Genomic DNA, 27,081 nt, shown 5'->3' with positions numbered 1-27,081 from the left:
GTGTGTTCTGGCCATATTATATCACATCATGTTCCAAAAGAGTAACAAGCGCAGGAAGAACCAAGCATCTAGAATTCACATGAAGAGTGAGGCAGCCCACGTGCTGTAGGCATACTCTTTCACTGTGCAGCCATAGCTTAGTGTCACAACAGACCCCTCTCCAACAGGGCAGCTGGTGAGGACTGCTTGTATTGCTCTCAGGGGAGGAAGCAGGTGAGGAAACAGAATAGCAAGAGGTTAGTTGGCAAGAAGAGAATATTCTTGGCTCATGTTCAGAACTTATTTGAACGTATGCATTTATTCTATCGACATGCCTGGTGGAAATGGTTGCCACCTGCCCCTAATCCCAGGAGGGATTTCTCCTGCTGCCTTGGCAACTTATAGTTCACAAGGCTGTTAAGGTTGCAGGATCGGGAATCTGGAGATGTGCCCTTGCTGCCCAGAAAGTGGTTTATGGACATAAGGTACAGTATATTTAGACTGGCAGAGTTCCCTACTTAACATTCAGGGCTCTGTATGCTTTTGTTGCTGTTCATTGGCAGCTGCTGCAGATATAATGAGATCAGCATATCCCATAAACACCTGCAAAGATTTGTGCTCAGAAATGTCAGATTGTATTTACTTTTAAATATGATAACTCATTATATTTCTAGAAAAATATCAAAACTTGCTGATATAAATTAAGTGTGAGTAGACAAAAACATTAAAAGTATAATAAAATTTGCACAAATTATTTTTTGTATATCACATTAAGTATATGTATACTTGCAGTGTTGTCTAATGTAAAGATAATATATGTATATATTTGACACACACATATATATATTTGCCTATATGTTTTAAGAGAAGACCTTACTAAGCAGCCCAAGTTGGCTCAGTATTAGCTATATGGCCCAGGGTAGCCTATTTTTCATGGAAACCTTCTTACCTTAGTCTCCCCTATGCTGAGGATAAGTATACATATATTGTGTACTATATGTATCATGTTGCATACTTTATACTGGCTTATGTGACATATTTTTAATATGTTTTTTACCTACATTCAGTGTAATTTAACTTTTGGATAATCTTCTGTGCATATACATGAAGCAGATTTCTTTACAATGATTGAGGAATTGATGGTTAAAACAAAAAGAATAATCAATTCATACATATGCATATGAGTCTAAATGAAAGATGAAGATCAAGGTCAAGCCTCCTAGCTCTAAAGGAAAGAGGACTGATTGTTTCTGGACCTAAAATGGAAACAAAAATTAGTAATCGTAGGGCTCTTTCATATAAAGGAATTTCCACCATTAATTTTCCATTTGCTCATTAGTTCATTATCATGTGAACTGAAAGCAATGTCTTACAGTAGTCATGCTGAATCCAACGTAAAATATAAAAAAACCTATGGAGAACTAAAAACTGTTCCAAACACTAACTGCTCGGCAGTGTGCACCGTGTTTGGGTGTAAAAGGAGCGGTGGGCTGCATTTCTGCCCGGCTAGCTTTATTTACCTGAAATAATTACACGGAAATTGTATTCATTTAAACACTGCCTGGCCAATTAGTTATAACCTCTTATTGGCTAGCTCTTACATATTAATTCAACCCATTTCTATTAATGCATGTTGCCACTTGACTGTGGCTTACCGGGACGAGTCTAACGGGTTCATCTCGGGGAGGAGAGCTATGGCGTCTGACTGCCTCTGCTTTCTTTCTCCCACAATTCTGTTCTGCCTACTCCACCCACCTAAGGGCTGGCCTATCAAAAAGACCAAGGCAGTTTCTTTATGAACCAATGAAAGTAACACATAGACAATTAACCCTCCTCCATCATTTGGGTACATGTTTTTAATATTGTCCCTAAATCCCATTGGAAAAAGAAAAAGGAACAACTGGAAGAAAGCCAAACTATCTCATTACATATGGAAAAATAGCTATGTGCTGTGAGTTTAGATTTTTTTTCTTCAAGTTCTTCTGGGGAGACTTTGGGATTCTGAGAGGAGGTGTATAAAGAGGAAAAGTGTATACATGTAAACAATGAAGGAAGAATACAAATTAACTACTTTTCTATATCACATTGCAGACAAATATGAACTTCATGCATTACAAAATTTAAGGACAGAATCCTCTCAGCATTTGAAAACTATAAGCTACTGCAAATATCACTGAACCTACAAATGTATATTTTATGGTTAAAAAATGTCTAAAGAGTGAAACTGAGAAGGAATCAGGACAGTACTTCATGACTTTTCTGGAGAGACATAAACAAACTTGTATGTACCTCAGATAGGGCACCAATGATCAAACAGTAAGCAATCCCACTCACTTCTATGTCAATAAAGTAGTGAATTCGTTGGAATCATTTACAGAATCATAGAGGATTCAAAGGCTGCTGCATTGCTACCAACATGATGCTCAGCTTAAGAAAACTGCATCCCTGGAGAGTCTGACACAGCTTACAGGTGGCTACAGCTAGTCTGAGAGCCTTTATCCAGCAATTGCTATTGTTTCCTCAAACTTCAAAAGAGGCTTTATTAGTTTCAGAAGCTTCTCGTATCTTCTAAGTTATTTCCTGAGCCTTTTAAATTCTGTTTACTTCCTGAGTTTGTCTATTTTCAAGATGGAACTACTAAGTTGGGAAGCAATAGCTATGCAGTAGAGGTCAGAGTAGGGAAGTAAGGGAGCGGGATCTATGAGGACAAACAAACCATTTCCTTTAATTTCCTTCCTGATTTTGAAGGTGGGTCTGTTTTGTTGACTACACTATAATGTACATTGGACATGGGACTTGGAGAACTGAGTTAGTTCCGACATTAAAGTCTTTTCTCTCAGGAATACCTCTCACTGTCATGTGCTGTTCAAGAAGTAAAGTGAGCAATGTAATCAATAATTGTGCCCTGTAATGCATAAGGACTACGGCGGTGATATGCAAGATAAGGTAGCCCTAAGGATAAAACTCTGGCTTTTATATATTTGGGGCCACCAATAACTGTCTAATTGGACTTAAAGCCAGTTAAATGGAAGGAAATTCATGCACGGTACTATAAATCTAGCCACTTACTGACTAGGTCATCTGACCTAGAGAACATATTAGTGATGCCTTCCTAAGCTAGTATGATTGATGTGGGATACCCCTCTTTATGCTGTGATTACTGTTGCTTAATAAAGAAACTGTCTTAGGCCTGTGATAGAATAGAGTAGAGCTAGGAGGTACAAACTTAACTGAATGCAGGAAAAAAGAAGGTGGAGACAAGGAGACATGACATGTGGTCCTGCAAGAGACAAATGCCTGAACTTTACCTGGTACGCCATAGTCTCATGATGATACACAGATTAATGAAGATAGGTTAAGTTAATATGTAAGAGCTGGCCAATAAGAAGTTAGATCTAATAGGCCAAACAGTGATTTAATTATTACAATTTCTGTGTGGTTATTTTGGGGCTGAGCATCCGGGAACAACCTGTGGCCTCATATAACATATGATTTCTACTTACATATCAAATACTTATTATGCCCAGTCTTTTAGTTACTGTTCTGTGGTTGTGAAAAGACACAATAACCAAAGCATCTTATAAACAAAAACATTTAATTGGTGTCTTGAATACAGTTTCAGATTTTTAGCCCATGATCATCATGGCAAGGAACTGGGTAACAGGCAGGCAGGTAGGCAGACAGGTGAGCAGGCTGGCAGGCAAGGTACTTGAGCAGTACCTGAGATATTATATCTAAACCAGAAGTTTTGGGGTAAGGGTGGATACTGGCCCTTGAGTGGACTTTCGAAATCCCATCCTCAGTAATACACTTTCTCTTCCAATGCTAAATCCTAATCCTTCACGAACAGTTCAACTAACTGGGCACCAAGTATTCAAACATATGAGCATGTAGGGGTCATTTTTTTTTCAGTCAGTCATACACACAGATAAGCGAAGCATTCACCCCTCATTAAAAAAACTCCTTTTTGAAGGAGATGGAGATTATTACAGAAAGTCACAACTCGTAAAAATTTAGTGAACACCTGACATTTGGGTGCCTAACTCCTGTCGATACTTTTACAATGCATGTCCTACAACTAAGTAAGGATCAGAAGGCATCACAGAAGAGGGCATATGATCAAAACAGGCAGAGGAATGGGAATCCTACCAAGACAGTTTCTTCTATATAGGACATAGAAACTGATTGCATATAATCTAAACAATATGATAGCATAAACAAGACTTGAACAACCAAAATACTAGTTGAAATGTCAATGTGGATGGGCAGCATATCACCAGGACCCACTGCTAGTTTTAGGTCATTGATAAGTGGAAAGAACCACAGCCTGTAAACCTTTCTAATAAATCCCCTTCAAATGTATAACTGAATAGAACCTTTAGAGTATTTCATCGACTTTCACTGGACTAATTTCCCATTGTCATGTGGATTCCTTTCAGTCTTGGAATCATAACCAAAACCAGTAGCAAAGAGCTAATCTTTTTTTTTTTTTTGTAGGTTTGGAGCCTGGCCTGGAACTAGCTCTTATAGAGCATGTTGGTCTCAAACTCACCGAAATCTGCCTGCCTCTGCCTCCTGAGTGCTGGGATAAAAGGCGTGCTTCACCAACTCTTGGTCCAATGAGTTAATCTTAATTGTCACAATTAGAGATAATATATTGAGTAATATATTCTGTCACCAACTATCTTTAATTTTAATAAATGGCTTAATTGGCTGTAACTTTTCTCTACTTCTTCATTAGTGGTTCTACTGTCATAGGAAATGCACAATTTATTTGATATTCTGTTCAAATATAGCTTCACTTTATATGAAATAAGTGAGTGTTCAACTACAAATAAATGATTAGAAGTAAAAATCCTTTGCAATAGTTTATCTAAATTTCTGTGACATTATATCTTATAGATTATTTTCATATGTTTAAAAGCACTTAGTAAGGCAAAACATAAATAACAAACTCTATTTCTTTGGAGATTAGATGTTGCCATTAAAAACTATATTTTACTTGATCCAATTTACTTAACATTCATTCATAGAATGGTTTAGAATAAACTTAATCAGGGTAGTGAGTTATCTTAAATATAGCATGCATTTTTAAAAAAATGTTTCTAAATGATCAAAATATATTAGAATCAATCTGAGTCCATCACTCAAATTTGTTTAGTTAATCAGGTGTGTATGCTGGAAATAAGAAAACTGAGGCAAATTGTAATTTTATTTATCCATTTTAAACTAAAATGGTTAGTTTCAGTAATCAATTTGAAATCCGCACAACTTTACATTTACTGACTTTTGAGTAACTTTTCAATTTAATAAAGTAAGTTTATTAAATAAATAAATCCAAAATGTATTCATTTGAACTCTATTTTCTTTTCCTCTTTCTATTTTTAACTATATCTCTATGCCAAATATATATATATATGCATATACATATGCATATATATATATATATCTTGAGATCAAAAGCTATATGATTAAATAAATAAAAGTTCTATATCTAGGTATCAAATTAGAACTGAAATCACAGCAAACATGAAGTCAGAAAAAATATGTTTTTATATTTATTCCAGGGCAAACTGGTGGAATGCACTTGGAAATAATTGGTTTACAGTTTCAGTGCAAATTTGTCTCAGAGGCTAGTTTCTTTTGTTGATTTCTCTCCAAACAGTGTGGTTTATTTATGTTACATTAGAACTATGAAGAGTGCTAATGTGGACTACTACAGGAGAGTCAACTGTCAAACTAAATCCATACATTCTGTTGTACTGTCCGTAAAAGTCAGTTCTCACACACTCAGAGGCTTGCAAATTAGAAGACATATTCTCTCTTTTCTTTGCCTTCTTTTTTTAAAAAGACAACTTTAAGATGCTGAAATCCATAATACCGCATAGCATTTTACTAGGTTTTCTTAGAGGGGTTGTTGATGGTAGAGGTCATTGAGATTTTAATACCAGGCTATTTAGCTTCTGGGTGCAAGCAATGCCAGATGATAGCAAGGTACAATGATGTTTTTATTAGTACTGATATTGCAATATAGATCCTTTCTCTTCCCAATGCACAAATCAGAAATATGAACTCTAAGAGTTTTCTTATGAATGTTTTTCTAGTATAGCATTGTTTTCAAATATACCTTAAGGAAATACTTAGCATTCTAGAAATTATCTTGTTGAAAACTAGACAAAATAAGCAATAATAAATAAATAAAAAATCTAAAACTGATCTTACACACACACATACATATGCACACACAATACTGTTTACCTATCTACCTATCATGTCTTACAAGAAATATTTCTGTTTCTATTTGTTTTCAATGAAGACTAATTTGAGGCAGCTAAACACACTTCAATAATCTCAGACAAATTACAGTTATCAAATATAGGTTGGTCAACATCTGATGTTTTTATATATACATCTTTCTTCTTGCTATGCTGAATTTAAAGAAATATTTTAATGATGCTAATTTCTATTAGAAATTTCAAGCCTCATTTTCTTTTTATGTATTTTGTTGGATGTAAAAAAGTTATACAATAGCACATGCAGAGGTAGTAAGACAACTTCCAGTATGCGTTCTGTACTTCTATCATGTAGACTTGAGTTTTCAGATAGTATTTTCACCTGTTGAGCCATCCCTAGACACAATCTCTATTATTATTATTATTATTATTATTATTATTATTATTATTATTATTAATATTCCCACTCTATCACACATTCCCTTCCTTCTTCTCCTTCCATGACACCCAACCAGCTTCTTCTTCTCTTAGCCCATCTGTCCCTCCTCCGTTTTTCTTCCAAAAAGGCAGGCCTCCTGTTGTTGAAGCTGCTTGCTCATTTTCAGCTGCTCAGCCTCGAAATAACCACATAGACACTGTATTAATTAAATTACTGCTTGGCCCAAAAGTCCTAGCTTATGGCTGGCTAATTCTTATATCTTAGTTTAACACATTTCTATTAATCTGTGTATTGCCACTTGGCTGTGGCTTACCTGCAAGGTTAGGCATTCGTCCCTGGTGGGGCTACATGGCTTCTCTCTGACTCTGCCTCATTTCTCCCAGCATTCAGTTTATTTTTCCAGCCTAGCTCTACTCTACCCTATCACAGGCCCAAAACAGCTTCATGAAGTCAATTTATTAATTGTTGATCTTACTGCCTGCACAATTAGTGTTCTGTTCAGCAAGTTGTCTCCTGTGCCAATGATTTCAAGATTATTCCACACTTTCTCTTCTATCAGGTTCAGTCTATCTAGTTCTTTGTTGAGGTCTTTTGATCCACTTGAACTTGAGTTTTGTGCAGGATGACAGATATGGATCTATTTGCATTCTTCTACATGCTGACATTTGGTTAGACTAGTACCATTTGTTAAAGAAGTTGTACTTTGTCCATAGTATATCTCTGACTTCTTTTTCAAAAATACGCTTTTCATAGGTATGTAGTTTTATATCTGGGTTTTCAATTCTATTCTATAGATTAACCTGTCTGTTTCAATGTCATTACCAGTTAGTTTTTATTACTATTACTTTGTAATTCAATTTGAAATCAGTGATGGGGATACATCCAGAAATTCTTTTACTTTGTTGGGTTTTGGTTAGGGCTTCTATTGCTGTTCAGAGACACCATAACCATGGCACTTTTAGAAAGGAAAACATTGAGTTGGGGGTTGCTTACAGTGTCAGAGGCTTAGTCCAGTGTCTTCATAGTTAGACATGGCAATGTAGAGGTAGACATAATGGTGGCAAATGAGCTGAGAACTCTACATCTTGACTTGAAGACAATTGTAAATGAACTCTGTCATTGGTTGTAGCTTGAGTATCAGAGACCTCAAAGGCTACCTCCACATCAATATACTTTGTCCAACAAGGCCATGTCTACCCCAACAAAGCCCAATTCCTAATAGTGCCATACCCCTTGGGAGCCATTTTCTTTCAAATCACAACATACAGGATTGTTTTATCTTTTATCTATCCCAAGTTTTTGTTTGTGTGCTTGTACATTTGTTTTTTCATATGAAGTTTAGCATTGTTCTTTCAAGGGTTGTAAAAAAATTGTCTTGGAATTTTAATGGGAAAAGTGCTGAATCTGTAGGTTGCTTTTGGTAAGACGGCCATTTTTACTAGTTTCATTCTTTTTGACTTTACATTATTGCTTAAGGGTCTTCAGTATAAATCTATTGTGTCTTAAGCTGACTTTTTCACTAGGGATAAGAATCCCTCTTAAGGCAGACCACATGCCCAGCATTAGATGACCAATACACAAATGAGCACAATGGAATCGTTGGAGGTTCTTTGTCTCATAGTGTGTCTTCAGGGCAATTTTACTTTAAATCTTACAAGTCCTTGATATATATTTATCTTCTAGTTTTATGTTCCTACTAGACTCATGTGTGTACAAACCCATGTGCTTCTGCCTCTATAAGTGTTTCTCATACTTTTCTGTTTCTGTTTGTTTGTTTGTTTCATCCTCTTACGGTTAATTTTTTTGTGTATTCTTATCTCATTTTCTTTTATTGTATATATATACTTGAGTTTTTGTTGTTATTGTTGTTTTGTTTTATTTTCCTAGAGAGAGAAAAAAAATTTCCAAAATCTTCCACACTTCTTCAAAAATAGCATTGTCAGCATCTTCACTGCAGTAAATCATCTCCTCTGGTACAAATTTCTATATTAGTAACTTTTCTGTCTCTGTGATAAAACGTCATGATCAAAGGAAATTTAAGGAACAGAGAATTTATTTTGGCTTATTGTTCCAGAGAGATAAGAGTCTATCATGGGAGAGCAGAGGCGTGGCAAAAGGGGACAGGTAATGTGCCAGGAACAGAAAATTGAGAGACCACATATTTATTCATAATCATGAAGTTGAGGAAAATTTGGAAGTAGAGAAAGGTTATGAATTCTCAAATGCCAACCACAATGATATAACTCTTCCAGAAAGGATGTACTTCTTACTAATCCTTCAAACAAAGCCATGGACTAGGGTTCAAATATTCAAGTTTACAAACAGAATAATTTCAAATTTAAATCACCACTGTATAATAATGATAAATCTATAATTATAATAATAATAATAAAATAGAATTGAACAACATTTTACCCTGTTTTTGGTAGATTGGAAATTGAACCTAGAGCTTCATATATGAAATCTACACCCCAAGCAGTATTTACCTTTTAATGCTGTATTAATATGAATACAGAGGAATTAGCCACTTAGGAAAATATTAATATCGAAGTTCAAAGTGCTACAAATATATTTAAGAATATATCACTATTCTTATTTTCAATATGCACTAAACTTTTATTTGCTTTGCAAGTGTAGCCATTACATTAAAGGAGTGTCATAATTCTTCCTATTTGGCATTTTCCTTGTGTATCATTCCTTAAATTTGTCCAGCACTAATACTTTTCTGGTATATGCTAGCAATTTTTTCACTGTATCCTGCTTTACATAATTGAAATAAAAGTCCCAATCTATTCCAGAAGTTAAAAGAAATGTCCATCTTTTCTATCTGAAACATTATTATTAATAGAATATGGTTATGAATAATAGGATGAACTCATAACAACTGCTTGATCTGGACATAGTGTTGGGGAGTAACACAATTGCTGCGGGATTGAAAATAATCATTTACAAAACCACTCTCTGTGGTAATCACTCTTTTGTAATTAAAAGTAGGTTTTTTTTTCATAGAGTAGTATTCTGATTATGATTTCCCGTCTTTGAACTCCTTTTAGCTCATACCCACTTCACCACCCACACAAATCTGCACTCTTTTTCATGGAATACAACTGGCATCCAAAAACTGTAATGAAATGAAATGAAATAAAATAGAAACAGAGAACCCAGAATAGAATAAAACAAACAGAAGACTCAGAGAGAAAGCAAAAGAAAAACATATAGACGCAGAGACATATGCATGGGTATACACTGAAATACAAGGGAAAAAAGCCCCCAAAAAACCTGAAAACCATAATATGTACATAAAACCAGTAATAAAGAAAGAGAGAAAAGCAACACCTGACATGGACCTATGAGACAAAAAGAACTTACAAAGCTGCCCTTAAATTTATTTCATGTTTACCTTCTGCTGCTGAACAAGAGGTCTCCTTTTGTGTTTTCTGTTTACCCAGTGAGATTCTAACTGCTAATCTCACGTCAATTGCAAATCTTCTTCTTCTCCTTAAACTGTCTTTCTGAATCTGCTTTTAGAGTGAGTGTACTGTAGGGGTATTTTTCCTCTTCATTTGATTTAAAATAGTTTTTCATTAAGATTTTAATTCTTTCTATCTATTTGAAGAAAATAATATATGTTTGTATAGGAACTATCAATTTCCCTTCTCAATTCGGCAAAATAGCCAGCGTAATTGAATACATAATTTCAGTGCCTGAATCTTACAACATGTCTCTGAAAAAATGTTAGCATGCTTCACTTCATGATCAAAGACTCATTTTGCAAGAGACTAAATAAGAATCCAGTTTTTCTTCCAGTGGAAGGCATTGTATATATATTTTTGAAACTATATAGATGGAATAAATGGGACTTTCATCACATTTAGTAAAAGAATATACGGGAATCTTTATTTTCTATACTTACAGCCATTCTTTTATTCAATGGAATACTCATTGCTAATTTAATTCTTAACATAGCTTTATAGTTCATGTTATCTAATAAAGGAATAACACACTTTCAATAATTAGTAAGTAAGTAGTCTTGCCGATAAGATCAATATTACAAATATTTGTGGAAGGAATTTATAAGGTTTAATGGAATTATTGTCTGTCAAATGAAAAAAAATTATATTGACCAACTAATTTCATATGTGATGCTTTTACACAGAACATATAAACTAAAAGAAATCACAGTACTCTGTGATTGTCACAGGAGGGTTAGGAGAAACAACTGACACTCATTGTTTGAGAAGACCATGCATTCCTCATTAGCAAAATTCAAATCAGGGCATCAGCTGTGATGGAATTTGGAACCCTGACAGCCAACTTTTAATATCAGAGTAAATGAGAATGGTGAAAGGGTAGAAGAAATGAAAGAGAACTTGAAGTAGAGCAGATTTCTGTAAACCTTACGTAGATATTTCCACCATCACGTGTCAAAGGGATTGTGGTACCAAGGTATTCTACTCTGTTTAGTTGAAGAGGGGGAAAGGTGAAGAGAAGTGAACATATATATGCTTTTTTACCTCAACAATTTCATTTGGCCAAATTTTATTAGTTATTGAGAATGTGAAGCTCTTTTCTTGATTTTATTTTATTTTTTAAAAAATGACTTGCAAGTGTGAGAAAGTCTCTCCGTGAGGGCTGGCATGTAAGTGAGAAGTTATGTCATGAGTTTTAACACTCCTTCAGTATAGAATAAAGCTAAGTGTTCAATGTTGTACCACCAACGACAGATCTGGCAGTTCAGTAGATTTTAAAGTTTTTTCTAGAGTCAGGTTTTTTTTTTTTAATTTTCTGTGTATGGTCATTTTTCCTGCATGCCTATCTGTATAGTATGCATATATGAGGCCCAAGGAGGTGAGGAGAGGGAAAGGGACATCTTAGAAATGAAATTACAGTCTGTTATGAGATACCATGTGGGTGCTGGGAATCGAACGGGAGAAAGAACTGTCAGTGTTCCTAACTGTTGAAAGGTCTCTATAGTCTCCTTTACTATGTTTTCTGCTTATTGTCCTAATACTTGAGATATTGAGGCATGTAGAATACAGGGTCTATGGCAATCTGGTCTATATAACAACACCTTACCTTGGAAATAAATAAATAAATAAATAGAAATCTTTATATGTACATGTGACTTACAATTGTGTGAGCACAGATCTGTTATCTAGATCAATCTTTTTTTTATTTTATTTTTTTATTCAAAGTTTATTAAATTATAAAAGTTTCCATTTCCGCCCCTCCTCCCAACACCCTCCCACTCCCCCCACTCCATCTCCTCCTTCCTCTCCATCCCAAAGAGCAGTCAGGGTTTCCTGCCCTGTGGGAAGTTCAAGATCCTCCCCCCTCCCTCCAGGTCCAGGAAGGTGAGTATTCAAACAGACTGGATCCCAAAAATCCAGTACATGTAGAGGAAACAAGTCCCAGTGTCATTGTCAATGACTTTTCAGAAAGACTCCAGGACAGCCACATTCTGAGAATCCGGCCACATTCAGAGAATCCGGTTGGATCACGTGCTCGTTCAGTCCCAGTCCAACTGGCCTTGGTGAACTCTCATTATATCAGTCCCCTTGTATCAGTGGGTGATCGCTCCCCTTGCGATTCTGATTTCCTTTTTCATGTTCTTCCTCCTTCTGCTCCTCCTTTGGACCATGGGGGGCTCAGTCCGGTGTTCCAATGTGAGTCTCCGTCTGTATCGCCATCCATCGTAAGATGAAGGTTCCCTCTGGTCTTGCCTTCTTTGCTCACGTTCTCTTTCCTTCTGCTTCTCGTTTGGACCTAGGGAGTTAAGTCCAGTGTTCCAATGTGGGTCTCTGTGTCTATCTCCATCCATCGCCAGATGAGGGTTCTATGGTGAAATGCAAAATATTCATCAGTATGGTTGTGGGCCAAGGTCGGTTCAGGCACCCTCTCCTCTGTCCAGAGAACAATCTGGGGATCTCTCCTTGGACCTGGGATCCCCTTTATAATCAAGTCTCTTGTAAATCCTAAAATGACCCCCTTAGTTGAGATATATACTTCCGTGATCCCATATCCATCCTTCCTTCCTCCCCCCATTGCAGTCCCCCGAGCTTTCCCCATTCCTCCCCTACTCCCTTCTCTCTAACCCTCTCCCCTTCCAATACCCCCCCATCCCCCCATGCACCCGAGGTTACCTGGCACTCTTGTCTATTTCCAATCTCCAGGCGGATAACTACATGATTTTCTTCAGGTTCACTTTCTTATTTAGCTTCTCTAGGATCACGAATAGTAGGCTCAAAGACCTTTAATTATGGCTAGAATCCACTTATGAGTGAGTACATACCATAATCCTCTTTTTGGGTCTGGATTACCTCACTCAGTAAAGCGTTTTCTATGTCCATCCATTTGCATGCAAAATTCAAGATGTCATTGTTTTTTACCGCTGAGTAAAACTCTAATGTATATATGTTCCACAACTTTTTTTAACCATTCTTCTATTGAGGGACACCTAGGTTGTTTCCAGGTTCTGGCTATTACAAATAGTGCTGCTATGAACATAGTTGAACAAATGCTTTTGTAGTATGATAGGGCATCTCTTGGGTATATTCCCAAGAGTGGAATTGCTGGGTCCTGAGGGAAGTTGACTCCCAGTTTCCTGAGAAACCGCCACACTGATTTCCACAGTGGCTGCACAAGTTTGCATTCGCACCAACAATGGATGAGTGTTCCCCTCATTCCACATCCTCTCCAGCATAGGCTATCATTGGTGTTTTTGAGTTTGGCTATTCTGACAGGTGTAAGATGATATCTCAAAGTTGTTTTGATTTGCATTTCCCTGATCGCTAAGGAGGTTGAGCATGACCTTAAGTGCCTTTTGGCCATTCAGAGTTCATCTGTTGTGAATTCTCTGTTCAGTTCAGTACCCCATTTTTTAATTGGGTTAATTAGAGTTTTAGTGTCTAGTTTCCTGAGTTCTTTGTATATTTTGGAGATCAGACCTTTGTCTGTTGAGGGGTTTGTGAAGATCTTCTCCCAGTCGGAAGGTAGCCTTTTGGTCTTACTGACAGTGTCCTTTGCTTTACAGAAGCTTCTCAGTTTCAGTAGGTCCCATTTATTCATTGCTTCTCTTATTGTCTGCGCTCCTGGGGTTCTGCTTAGGAACTGGTCTCCTGTGCCTTTATCTTGTAGACTACTTCCCACTTTCTCTTCTATCAAGCTGAACAGTCAACTACTAAATCACCCCTGGGTCAAGGGCGAAATTAAGAAAGAAATTAAAGTCTTCCTTGAATTTAATGAAAACAAAGACACAACATACTCAAACCTATGGGACACTATGAAAGCAGTGCTAAGAGGAAAGTTCATAGCAATAGGTGCCCAAATAAAGAAAACGGAGAAAGCACACATTGGAGACCTAACAGCACACTTGAAAGCTCTAGAAAAAAAAAGAAGCTGATTCACCCAGGAGGAGTAGAAGACTGGAAAGAGTCTGTGCCTTTTTATAGGTGAGTTGAGTCCATTAATATTAAGTGATATTAATGACCAGTGGTTGTTGATTCCGGTTATTACTTTGTGTGTGTGTGTGTGTGTGTGTGTGTGTGTGTGTGTGTAGTAGGGTTTGTGTGTTTCTCTTCTTTAAGTTGTGGTTGTGCAGGGTCGCTAGATGTCTGGGTTATTGTAGGCAATGATGGCAATGTTGGATTCCTTGGGTTGCCATTTTCCTTCTGGTACTTTCTGTAAGGCTGGATTTGTGGCTACGAATTGTTTAAATTTATTTTTATCCTGGAATATTTTGTTTTCTCTGTTGATAGTGAACGATAGCTTGACTGGGTATAGTAGTCTGGGCTTGCATCCATGGTCTCTTAGTTTCTGCAGTAACTCTATCCAGGATCTTCTGACTTTCATGGTTTCCATAGAGAAGTCCGGTGTAAGCCTGATAGGTTTACTTTTATAAGTTACTTGACCTTTTTCCTTTGCAGCTCTTAATATTCTTTCTTTAATCTGTATGTTTGTGTTTTGATTATTGTATGGCGAGGGGATGTTTTTTTTTCTGATCCAGTCTATTCGGTGTTCTGTATGCTTCTGGCACCTTCATAGGAATATCGTTCTTTAGATTGGGAAAGTTTTCTTCTATAATTTTGTTGAATATATTTTCTGGGCCTTTGATCTGCTGTTCTTCTCCTTCTTCAATCCCTATTATTCTTAGATTTGTTTTTTTTATTGTCCCACAATAATTGTCCCACAATTCTTGAATGTTTTGTGATGAGAATTTGTTGCATTTGCTGTTTCCTTTGGTCAGAGCGTTTAATTTCTCTATGGTGTCCTCAGAGTCTGAGATTCTTTCTTCTATCTCTTGTATTCTGTTGGTTATGCTTGTTTCTGAAGTCTCTGTTCGTTTACCTTATCTAGGTCAATCTTTCATCAATCTTCTACAATTAGCTTGAGTATATGATATAATAATGATATATAATTAAAGTTATTTTGGAAGAGATCACAGTTCCATAATTGATAATTCCCAAACATGATAAAATTTTAAGGGATCAAAATGGATCAGTTAGTGAATGTATTAATTACATTTCTCTTGCTATAATAAAGTTCCAAAACTAAGACAGATTATAGAAGGAGGAGTTCTTTCAGTCTTACAGTTTCAGAGGTGAATGATCTTTAAGCAAAGACAGTATGGCAGCAGGCCACACATATGGTAGCCAAATCTGAAAACCGAGAACTGATGATTCAACTCTCAAGCTACAAACAGAAAGCAGAGAGAACAATCTGAAAATGATGAGTAAGTGTAGCTGTTCTGCAGGAAATTGGGAATCCATGAACCTCAAGATCCAGTTATACCACTCTTGAGCATATATCAAAGAACTCTCCATCCCACTATAGAGTTCTTGCTCATTTATCTTTGTCGCTCTATTAGTAATAGTCAGAAATTGGAAACAACTGACATTCACCTACAGGTTATGATTACAATATGATGATTTATAAGACATATTTTACATACAATTTAAAAAAAATTACAACATTTGAGGATAAATGATGGAGTGACTGCAAATATTGCATGTGTTTTCCTACATACGGATGTTAACTTTTAAACATTTGGTATGTATACTACAATCCAAAGAAACACAGAAGTTAGATACCCAGGAAGCACCTCGGAAGATAGGGAAAGAGGATCTCTGACAGAAGGAGAAATACAATATAGTATTATGGAGAGATAAGGGGAAAGTAGAATTTGAGGATTAAATGGGGAGTGGCTAGAATAGAAGTGTTAAGGAAGGAATTTGGGGAAGGACAACTAACACTTAAGGCCATGTGAAGTACCATATGTAAACCTACTACTGTAGATGCTTCCTAAAATCTATACATTTAAGAAGGGAATCTAAATGAAGTCACCACATAATACAGGAAATAAAACCCATTTATTCTCTGACAAATATTATGAAACTTAGTCAAATTACTTCATATTATCTACATCCCTTCATACAGGGTGACTGTAAAAGTTACTTTTTTGCTAGAATTGAATGAGAAGATGAACACAAAGAGACTTTTAATAATACCATCAGGAGGTTCATTTCTCAATGAATGCCATTTTTCTTTCCTACTGTTTTGAAACACCTAGCGTTGTGAGCCATTTATTTTAATTCAGTGCATGGCTATGCTTCTCAATGCCAAAGGAAGTTATTAACCATTTCAATAGACAATCCATTCACCAAGCGTCACTAGGACTATTCAGCCATAAATCTGCTGATCCTGGGGTGTGCTCACTGTTCAGACTGCATCTGAGGTAAAGCATGAAAAGGAGGACAGAGCACTGATGAATCCTATAATCTTTCTTCTCAGAAGTGTCTGCTCAGTTTACAGATTCATTTTAATTCTAGCACAAAGAAACTGCTGATTAACAATGAAGCTCAATAAAATAAGAATCTCTACCTAAAAGGCAAAGGTATCTGTCTTTCAGCTCTTTTGAAACATGAATTTAGATTCAGATATATTCTTTCATTGTGAATAGACTTGGAAAAATTGACCCAGAAAGTGGAGGGCTTTATCATTTCCCAACATAAGAAGACAGCCCCACCTTAAGAAGCCACGGAAGTGCAGCACTGAATATTAATTGTCCCCAAATTATCACAAAGGGCAATATAACGTGACTGTCATAGTGATGACTGATTTGTCTAAGTCAAATTTGCATAAACAAAAATTATTGAATAGATTTTGCAATGTCCTTAACCAGAATAAAGCAAAGTTCAGTACAGTTGTCTTCAAGACACAGACTAGTAAAGACATTTTAAAACCTTACAAAAAATTCTTACCCATCTTATGACTTAACTGCATATTTCATATATAATCTGTTTATTATATGTGCAAATTATGAAGAAAAATAAAGTGCTAGCCCACATTCTGTATAAATTATATGAAATAAAATAACAAATATTTTAAAATCTTATTGAAATTCTTTAGGCAGTGCAAGCTGGTGATAAGCATTAACTTTGCTTTTGTTGTATTTTTCAAACTTAGTTATGCCAAAGATTACATTATTCCCTTGGCTTGTATTTTTATTGTTTACAATGAATCACACTATATGAATTCTTCTCATATTAGATTGTAATATTTTTCCATGCTGATGCGTGTGGATGAATTTCATTCATTTTCAGCTCTGTATAGCTTCGTTTCTTACTTTGTAAATATATCAATATCACATTAGTTGCACATAATCAGAATACACATGATAGACGTTCCACTCTCACAGCAAATGTTCCTCTCTCTAAAGTCTAGGCTTTAGGTGGATAAGAAATCTAAGCAAAATTTAATCTATGGATGAAGGAAGGTAGCTAAGGAGAAACTCTGCTGATAGCAGATCCAGGAACCAGATCTCTTTAGGAAAGTGCTACTCGCATTGCTTACCAGGTGACTGAGGTCTTTTGTGGGTGCTGAGCACAGGGGTGATGCACAGAAACCGGCTATGCAGAGAGTGGTGGCAGAGAGAGTTAATTACAGCTGATAGGAAGGCATGCACATCCTGAGAGGTGGCCAGGGTAACTTCAGCCAAGAAAATCGACGTGACTCCTGCTATGTTCCAAAACCCATGGGCACAACCCTCAACACACATAGGGCGAGAGTTAGGATTCATTCAGGAGATTTGGATGAAGACTATGCTGATGCCTGTGGAAAACATACAATAGGTTATCCCCATAGGAAAAAAGAGAATTATTGAAATGTGAATTTGTAGGACAAAAGAAATGAACTGTAAAATGGTAACTAACTTTAATTGTATTTATACATTGTATTGTTAATAAAATAATTAGAAAATCTGTTTTAATGACAAACATTACTGTGATTATGATACTATATATCAAATGACAGTGTATGAAAAAAGAAGAGTGCACCAGGAGAATTTAGCCTAGTTGATTACTTTTTTTAAAAAATGTTTGTATTGTAGTTTGAGAATAACAGATATTTTAATCATATATTTCCCTTGTCACAATTCCTTCTATTTTATGTTCTTTTCCAAATTTTATGTTCATTTCTCTCTTGAAACAAAACAAAACCATGCACACACACACACACACACACACACACACACACACACACACACACACCCCACACAATACACAACAGAGGAAAAAAAGAAAAGAAAAAAATTAAATCTATGTTGGTTACCTACTCCTGAGTATGAGGCATGTCCTGAATTGTGTCTGATTCACTCAGTGTCAGTGAAATGAGGGAAACATTTTTCTTCACCATAGCAGATATGAGCTGTAAATACTGACTTAGCTAGGGGTGGGGCATTGTGCTCAGTCCTTCCCCATTCTGGGGTTTTGCCTGCCTTGAACTTGTAGAGGTTTGTGCATAGAGTCACTGTCTCATTGAGATCATGCATGCATCGGCTTCATTGTGTGGGGGAAAATGTGGATTCTTAGGAGTCATCCATCAACTCTCGCTCACAATATCTTTACTTTCTTTACCCATGGGATCCTGTGGATGGGAGAACCCACATCCCTTTTAGGACTGAATACCCCAAAGTCTCTCATTCTCTGTATATTGTCTAATTATGGTTCTCTGTGTTAGTTACCACCTAACGAAAGAATCAGTTGCTCTGATGAGAGGAGAGCAATGTACTGATCTATGAGTATAGCAATACGTCATTAGGAGCCATTTTGTTACTATCATTTAGTATGACAATAGTAATAGTATTCTCCTCTTATGACACATGACTTACCAATTTTATGTCATTGGACCTAATAATGCAGTCACCTGTGAGTCTTACTTCCAATTTTTTTTTTAAAAGATGTGTTACTCCCATAAAACTAGCGCCATCGTTACACCCGTGAATATATCTTGAGTTAGATTGCTGTTGTACTTTACAAGGTTCTATCTGGGTGAGACTAATGATTACCTTTCCCCTCAGGTAGTATATATATATTAGCTTCTAGCAACATAAACTCTATTCAATAGGAGTAAAGTTTCCGGTTGTGTACCAGCTTCATTTCTTCTGGTCTGAGGACATAAATATGTTTTCTTTGTCACCAATAAGGTTTTATTTTCAGGTTGTGGAGGGAAGTAATTAATACTGTTAATCATTGTTAATGCTTGGTATGTATAGAGGGCTTCTTTGGTCAACAACAGAAAAATATTGAAGACTTCATAGTACTTGCAGCAGTTTTATTTCCCAACAAATGCTGTCCAGCCGAATATTTTCTTCCCCACTATAGGTAATAACAATTAGATTCCATTCACAGGTGTATATAATTAAGAAGTTTCCATGGTAGTAAGTTTTCATATAGCCTTCAAAAGTGCTTAATACTTTTCTTCTCTGCTCTGCCCTCCAATTCCCCATTTAATCCTTCTTTTTTATTTTCCTCTTTGTGACCTTAAGACAAGACTTTTTTATTTTTTGAAAAAGAAAACAAACTATCTTTTTTTCATTTTACATACCAATCCCAGTAACCACTCTCTCCCCTCCTACCATTCTCTCCACCTCCCATCTACCCCTCAGAGAAACTAAGGCACACTGCTTTGGGGAGGACCCAAAACCTTTCATACTATATCTAGGCCGAGCAAGGTATCCACCCAAAGAGAATGGGTTAGTAAAAAGCCAGTACAAGCAGTAGGGATAAATCTCGGTGCCACTGTAGGTGGCCCCACAGTTTGTCCCAGCCAAACTACTGTCACCTACATACAGAGGGCCTAGTGTGGTCCTATGCTTGTTCCTTCCATGTCCGGCTGGAGTTATCATTAGTTCAAGTAAACTGTTTCAGTGAGAGTCCCTATCATGATCTTGACCTCTTTGCTCATATTCTCATTGCTCCTACTCTTTTACTGGACTTTGGGAGGTGAGCCCATTGCTCAGCTGCAGGTCTCTGTCTCTGATTCCATCAGTTGCTAGATAAAGTTTCTCTGGTGACATTTAAGATATTCATCAATTTGACTACAGGGAAAGACCACTTCGGTCATCCTCTCCTCTATTCCTAGGCTCTTAGCTGAGATCATCCTTATGGATTTCAAAAATTTCTCTAGTGACAGGTTTCTTGACAGTCCCCAAATGGCTCACTCAATCAGAATAACTTTGTTTGTCTGTCCTCTTAACTATCCCATTCTTTCAAGTTCTCCTCCTCCTTCCCTTCTCCCCATTTCTACCCTTCCAACCTTTCTCCTCTCCACACCACAATTCTCTCAGTTTTGTCAGGCTCTCTTGTCTATTTCCCTTTCCAGGTTGCTCTTTATATGTTTTTCTTAGGGTTAACCTTGTTACTAAGCTTCTCTTGGGTCATGGAATATAGGCTCTTTATTCTCTGATTTACAGCAGTATTCACTTATCAGTGAGTACATACCAAGTTCACCTTTCTGGGTCTGGGTTACCTCACTCAGGATTGTTTCCTCTATTTCCATCTATTGGCATGCATATATGCAAATTTCAAGATATAATTTTTTGTTTTTTTTATCACTGAGCAGTACTCCATTGTGTAAATAAATGTACCATATTTTCTTTATCCAGTCTTCGGTTGAGGGGCATCTAGGTTGTTTTCAGGTTCTGATTATTACAAATAATGCTGCTATGAACATAGTTGAACAAATGTCCTTGTATTATGATTGAATCTGTTTTAGACATATACCTAAGAGTGATATTGATGGGTTCTGAGGTTTGTTGATCCCCAATTTTATGAGAAAATGTCATACTGATATCCAGAGAGGTTGTACAAGTTTGCATTTCCACCGGCAATGGAGCAGTGTTCCCTTTCCTCCACATACCTCCAGCATAAGCTATCATTGGTGCTTTTGATCTTAGCCATTCTGACTGGTGTAAATCTCAGTCATTTAGATTTGCTTTTCCTTGATGGCTAAGGATGTTGAACATTTCCTTAGGTATCTTTTGGCTATTTGAGATTTTTCTGTTAAGAATTCTCTGTTTATTCCTGTACCCCATTTTTCAATTGTGTTATTTGGAATTTTGATGTCTAACTTTTTGAGTTCTTTATACAGTTTGGAGATTATTTCTCTGTCTGCTGTGGGGTTGATGAAGATCTTTTCCCATTCAGTAGGCTGTCTTTTTGTCTTATTGACTGTGTCCTTTGCTTTACAGAAGCTTTTCAGTTTCAGCATGTCCAACTCTGGTTGCAGCTCCATAGCATCTCTCTGCACTGCCCTCTTTCTTCTAGCATAGTCTAGTTTTTCCCACCTAGTTCTATTCTGCCCCTTGCCATATGCTGAAAGCCGTTCTCTATTTGTTAACCAATAAAAGCAACACATAGATAGAAGATCATCCCACACCATTGGATAGATATAGATCTGTTTACAAACACAACATTCAATTTCCCTTTCTTTGAAGATCCTCTCCTCCTACTTGATCACTTACTGTCTACCCAAACTCTATGAATATATTAAATGTAAACACATACCTGAATCTATAAGGATTATATAAGACAATGATCTATGTCCTTATCCATCTGTGAAAAGAAAACTTCTTCAAGAATTGATCTTATCCTATGAAGAATAGTCAAGGTGAAAGACTCTAAATGCATTTGTAAGCCCCCTCAACCCTAAGACATTTTTCTAAAACTTTACACTCACTCTCTCTTGGAAACGGGACAGTCACCCACCCACACACATACTGGACTGCTCATCCTCCTGTGTTATTGTCAATAATCTTCAAACGTAACTCCATTCTGGGAATTAAGGCAAATACAACCCACAGATGTTGACTCAGTTCCTGACATATTGACTTAGTCACTAGAACAAGGTCAGGAAGGCCACAGAAATTCAGGACCTGGGAATTCACTGCTCCCAACAATAGGTATCAAAGATATCACAAAAAATAGAAATAACCATGTACTACCAAGTGAGCAGTGCTTCTACAAAAATTAATATTAATAATAGCTGGATGTGGTGGTGCATGTCTTTAATCCCATCACTCAAGAGGCAGAGGTATGCATATTTCTGTGAGTTTGAGGCCAGCCTGGTTTACAAAATGAGTTCCAGGACAGTCAGGACTGTTGTTTAGAGAAAATTTGTTTCAAAAAAACAAAAAAAAAAAAAGAAAAAAGAAAAGGAGAAAAAGAAAATTAATTTTTAAAGCACAAGCAGTACTATTAAAACTAATTACAAAGGCCAAAATATTAAGAGTATCAATAGCAAATTTGGGCAAGAATATGAAATAGTAGTCATTTTCATTCACCTTAGGAACATAGATTCATCATCTACAGTGGAAAGTTGTTTGAGACTATCTAGTAAGTATATTGAATGCTTTTTTCTTTAAATCCACAGATTTAGTCATTAACTCTTTACCTAGTTATTTATTTAAGAGAACTTAAAAATCCTTGCTTTGCCTTGATGCAAGTGGGAGGGGCTTGTCCTGCCTTAACTTAATGTTCCAGGCATTGACTCCCCATGGAAGGCCTTACCTTTTCGGTGGGTTGTTGGAAAAGTTGTGGTAGGGAGAACAGAAGAAAAGGAGGGAGAAGGAACTGTGGATGGCATGTAAAATAATTTAAAAAATTTAAATGAATAAATAACACACCAAAAAAGTTTATGCATCTGCTGCTTTACAGCAATGTCTTATATCTGTAATACACTAGCAAGCTTTCTTAAAAATACACTGTATGAATAAACTCCAAAATAAAAGAATATATTGTCTACACTTCCATTTTTATCAAGCCCAAAGAGACTAAGGAATCCAGAATAACAGAGGTAAGAAATCAGTCGCTAAGAGCATTACAGAAATTAGCGGCACAGGAATCTAGGGGATTTTGTGTTAGGGAAAAAAAGCGTATTTTTGTCATGGCAATTGCCAGAGTACATACCATAGTCTGTGACTGTATAAGGCTGTTTTCTCCATGTGTTGACCTGAAACTAACATCAATTGAAGCTGTCAGTCTCTTAAATTCATCTTTCACAAGAGGTATCCCAGTTTGATAAGATCAAGTCATTTTGTATCTAAATTAGAGAAGTATAACAAAAATAACCTTTACAGTTACTAAAGAATTTCCTTCACATTTAAATATTTAATGTCTCTGGAATAAATCCAATTTCCAGTTTGAAGCAATGGATAATTGTGGAATAGCTAACTTGTTAAAAATGTGAACATTAACCCTTTAGATAAGATTCCCATTTCATGGATGGCATCTGTGTGAAGGGTCTATTTCCAGACTCTGGATCCTATACGCCTGTTTTACTTGTCTATTATTGCAGTTTTCAAACTGTCTTAATTATTATGGCTCTATAATGGTTTTCAATACCTTATAAAACTCTCAGAGGACAATTAGCTGTCTTCTCATAATCATTTGCCTCTGTCAGCCCACACAATAGCTATTTTTAAACATTGCTATACATTCTTTCAGCATCCTGCCCTGGCAATTCCCCATTACACTCAGCAGATACCTTGAGTCCTACTTAATAGAGACTTTAATGACTTCGCGGCTTTCCACCTCCAAGCACATCAGTGCCATCAATCATCCTCATAGCCTTGCTCCCTGGGTTAGTGGAAGAGCCTTTGCAGCTATGGGATAGCAATACTTACAACTGTGGTTTGAATCTCTTCCTCTCTTTGTTCTGGAACCTTATACCACACCATCGGTTTCTCTCTTTCCACACATTGCTTTCCACTGGGAAAACTTTTATCTCTTCTCTTGATGACAACATTTCAAACATTTTATTTTTAAAATTTGTATATTTCAAGCTTAATATTTATAAGTCCAGGTTTGGAGACATTATGGGGTTTATCTTTCATTTTTCCTGATTATCTTTCTATGTAAATATCTCTCATAATGCTGATATTGTATTTTAAATAATCTTTGAATATGCATATAATCTTGGAATATCTATAAGTTTTATAGTGGAGGTCTCAATATCTATTTTATCAATAAACTTTGTTCTATAACAAGGTCAATAATAAGGGATTACATATATGGATACATGATTTCTAATTTTTTCATAATATTTTTAAGACAGTTTCAGTATTACAGCTTCTAAATTTTCTTTCCTTCGATTGTTCATGGTTTTTCCTTAAAATGTTTTAGAAATTTGTTTTTTTGAAAGTTTCACATACCTGAAGGTAATATGTTCACGCCTTTCCTACCTTTATCCCCATGTCTGGGTTATGTCCTCTTACCTTACAGAGGTAAACCTGCTCTGCCTAATATGTTCCTTTCCCAAGTTGAAGTCTTTTGGTTTGATTTTGTGATCCATCTAGGGTATGCAACCACAGATACCATATATTCATAATAACAATGGCTATGCCATGCCCACAGTTTGGCATTCCATATCTTGTCTTATCTTCTAGTTTTTTTGTTTCTAATAGTCTTACCACTCCCTACTCATATATAGTCCTTGAGCCTTAGAAAGGAGATGGTATAAATGTCCTGTAATGCCTGGGTACTCATCCGTCTTTTCTCAGCTTTCAGCATATCTCTTAATTTTAATTAAGATGTATTTATAATTTTTAGTCAATGTAAATACACTAAAATCTTCAGTTATACAGATTGTTAAACTAATAAAACTGCAGGAGCCAATGATTATGTCACTCACAAGAAACCCTGTAAATCTCAAGACAGTGATAATGAAATGTAAGAATCAGTACATACTAAATTTGCAAGTACTTGACACAATAAGTCTGTTTTGCCACCCTATGCATTCCCCTTATCGAAAACACATTATTTTCTCACATGGGTACTCTGAGTATGATTTCCTCTCCCTGTACTCCTCCGAAATTTTCCCCAACACCCTTCCCATCTAGATTCACTCTTTCTTTGTTTCTCGTTAGGAAAAACGGGCTTCTAAGAAATAATAACAAAATACAACAAAACAAAATATAAAACAAAAAAAATCATATTCGAGTTGGACAAGACAAACAACCAAATGCAAAAGAGTCCAAGAAGAGTCACAAATATCAGACTGCAGCAGGTGGGAACAAACAGAGACCCACACCCAGAGAATGAGTGACCATGAAACACTCAGCCCTAAATGGGAGGTCTCCACCAATCCCTTTCCTCGGGGCTCAGGGAACCCCAGGAAAGCGAAAGCTGGAACATTGTCAGAGCCCAACCTCAGGGGATGAGAGTCCCTCTGAGTAAGCATGATCAAAGCTCATATGAATTCACTGTGAGGCAACATGTACAGAGCCTACATGGGTCTGCATCCGATCTTCTCCGTATGTACTGTGGCTTCTAGTTTAGTGTATTTCTGGAATTTCCGAGTGTGTGTGTGTGTGTGTGTGTGTGTGTGTGCGTGTGTTGCAGTACAAGTGTAGATCACTAAATTCCACAAGAATGTATCTAATTTCTCAAGGATACAGTTAAAAATAGTTATGAATCCACGAATATAAGCGTTAAAAACTAAACTCAAGTCCTTTGTAAGGGAATCATACACTTTTCATTTCTGGGAAATCTCTTCAGTTCCAGGTCACAATTTTTTGACTAGTTTTACAGTACTAGGCTTGAAGTAACACCTCTAGAATGGAGTTAAAATACAACTGACAAAGAATTGTGTGACATAAGATTCACACATCTACGGCATCAGTGGACCCATCTTGCCTAGTGGGTTGGCATCCTAGTTCAGAGCGTTCACAGCTGCCTTAGAACTCTTAGATACCAGCTGCCAGCACAGTATCCTCTTACATGATGAAAGACAACCGGCAGGGATGAAGAGTCTCATTGAATCCAAACTTTGTTTCTCCAAATCTAACAACACGGGTGAATGGTTTTTTAGCAGCAAGGTCTCCAGTTAGCAACAAGGAAGAATATCAAAAGCCTGTGTTGTTTGCTATATATGAATGAATTTCCTTGATAACATAGGAAGAACATGGAGCCTTTGTACTTCTTAGACAACACTTCAAATGTTGTCCAGGCTTGCTTTCAATCTGAAACTTTCTTTTCTAAGCCTCATAATTGCTGAGGTTGCTGGCAATCACCACCATGTTTCTCTTTCATATTTTCAGCTTTTTCTTTTCCACTGCATAATTTTATTGTTTAAATTTTTTAATTGTTTTTATTGATCTATATGTTTTCCTCCACTCTCCTTCTTTTCTCCTCCCTCCCCTTCTATCCTCTTTCATGGTCCCCATGCTCCCAATATACTCAGGAGATCTTGTTTTTTTCTACTTTCCATGTAGATCAGGTCCATGTATGTCTCTCTTAGGGTCCTCTTTGTTGCCTAGGTTCCTGGGATTGTGAATTATAACCTGGTTTTTCTTTGTTTTATGTCTAAAAACCACTTATGAGTGATTACATATGATATTTGTCTTTATGGGTCTAGGTTACCTCACTCAAAATGATGTTTTCTAGATCCATCCATTTGCCTGCAAATTTCAAGATGTCATTATTTTTTCTGCTGTGTAGTACTCCATTTCCCATATCCATTTTTCAGTCAAGGGGCATTTAAATTGTTTCCAGGTTCTGGATGTGACAAACAATGCTGAAATAAACATTATTGTGCTGTGCTCTTATGGTATGACCACACATGCTTTGGAATATACCCAAAAGTGGTATTGCTGGATCATGAGGAATGTTGTTTCCTAATTTTCTTAGAAAATGCCATACTGAAACCCAAAGTGGCTGTACCAGTTTGCATTCCCACCAGCAATACAGAAGTGTTTCCTTTAACCCACATACTCTCCTGCGTAAGTTGTCATCAGTGCTTTTTATCTTGGCCATTCTTACAGGTGTAAGATGGAATCTCAGAGTTGTTTTGATTTGCATTTCTTTGATGGCTAAGGATGCTGAGCATTTCCTTAAATATCTTCCAGCCATTTTAGAATCCTCTGTTGAGAGTTCTCTGTTTTGGTCTATACTCCATTTTTAATTGGATTATTTGTTCTTTTGATGATCCATTTCTTAAGTTCTTTACATATTTTGTAGATCAGTCCCCTGTCCGATGTGGGGTTGGTTAAGATCTTTTCCCATTCTGTAGGCTGTTGTTTTGTCTTGTTGACCATGTCCTTTGCTTTACAGAAGTTTTTCAGTTTCAGGAGATTCAATTTATTAATTGTGTCTC

This window comes from Myodes glareolus, chromosome 11 (assembly GCF_982192425.1).
Source record: "Myodes glareolus chromosome 11, mMyoGla1.1, whole genome shotgun sequence".
Lineage (NCBI taxonomy): Eukaryota > Metazoa > Chordata > Mammalia > Rodentia > Cricetidae > Myodes > Myodes glareolus.
The sequence above is the reverse complement of the archived record's forward strand: the minus strand, read 5'-3'. Positions refer to the sequence as shown.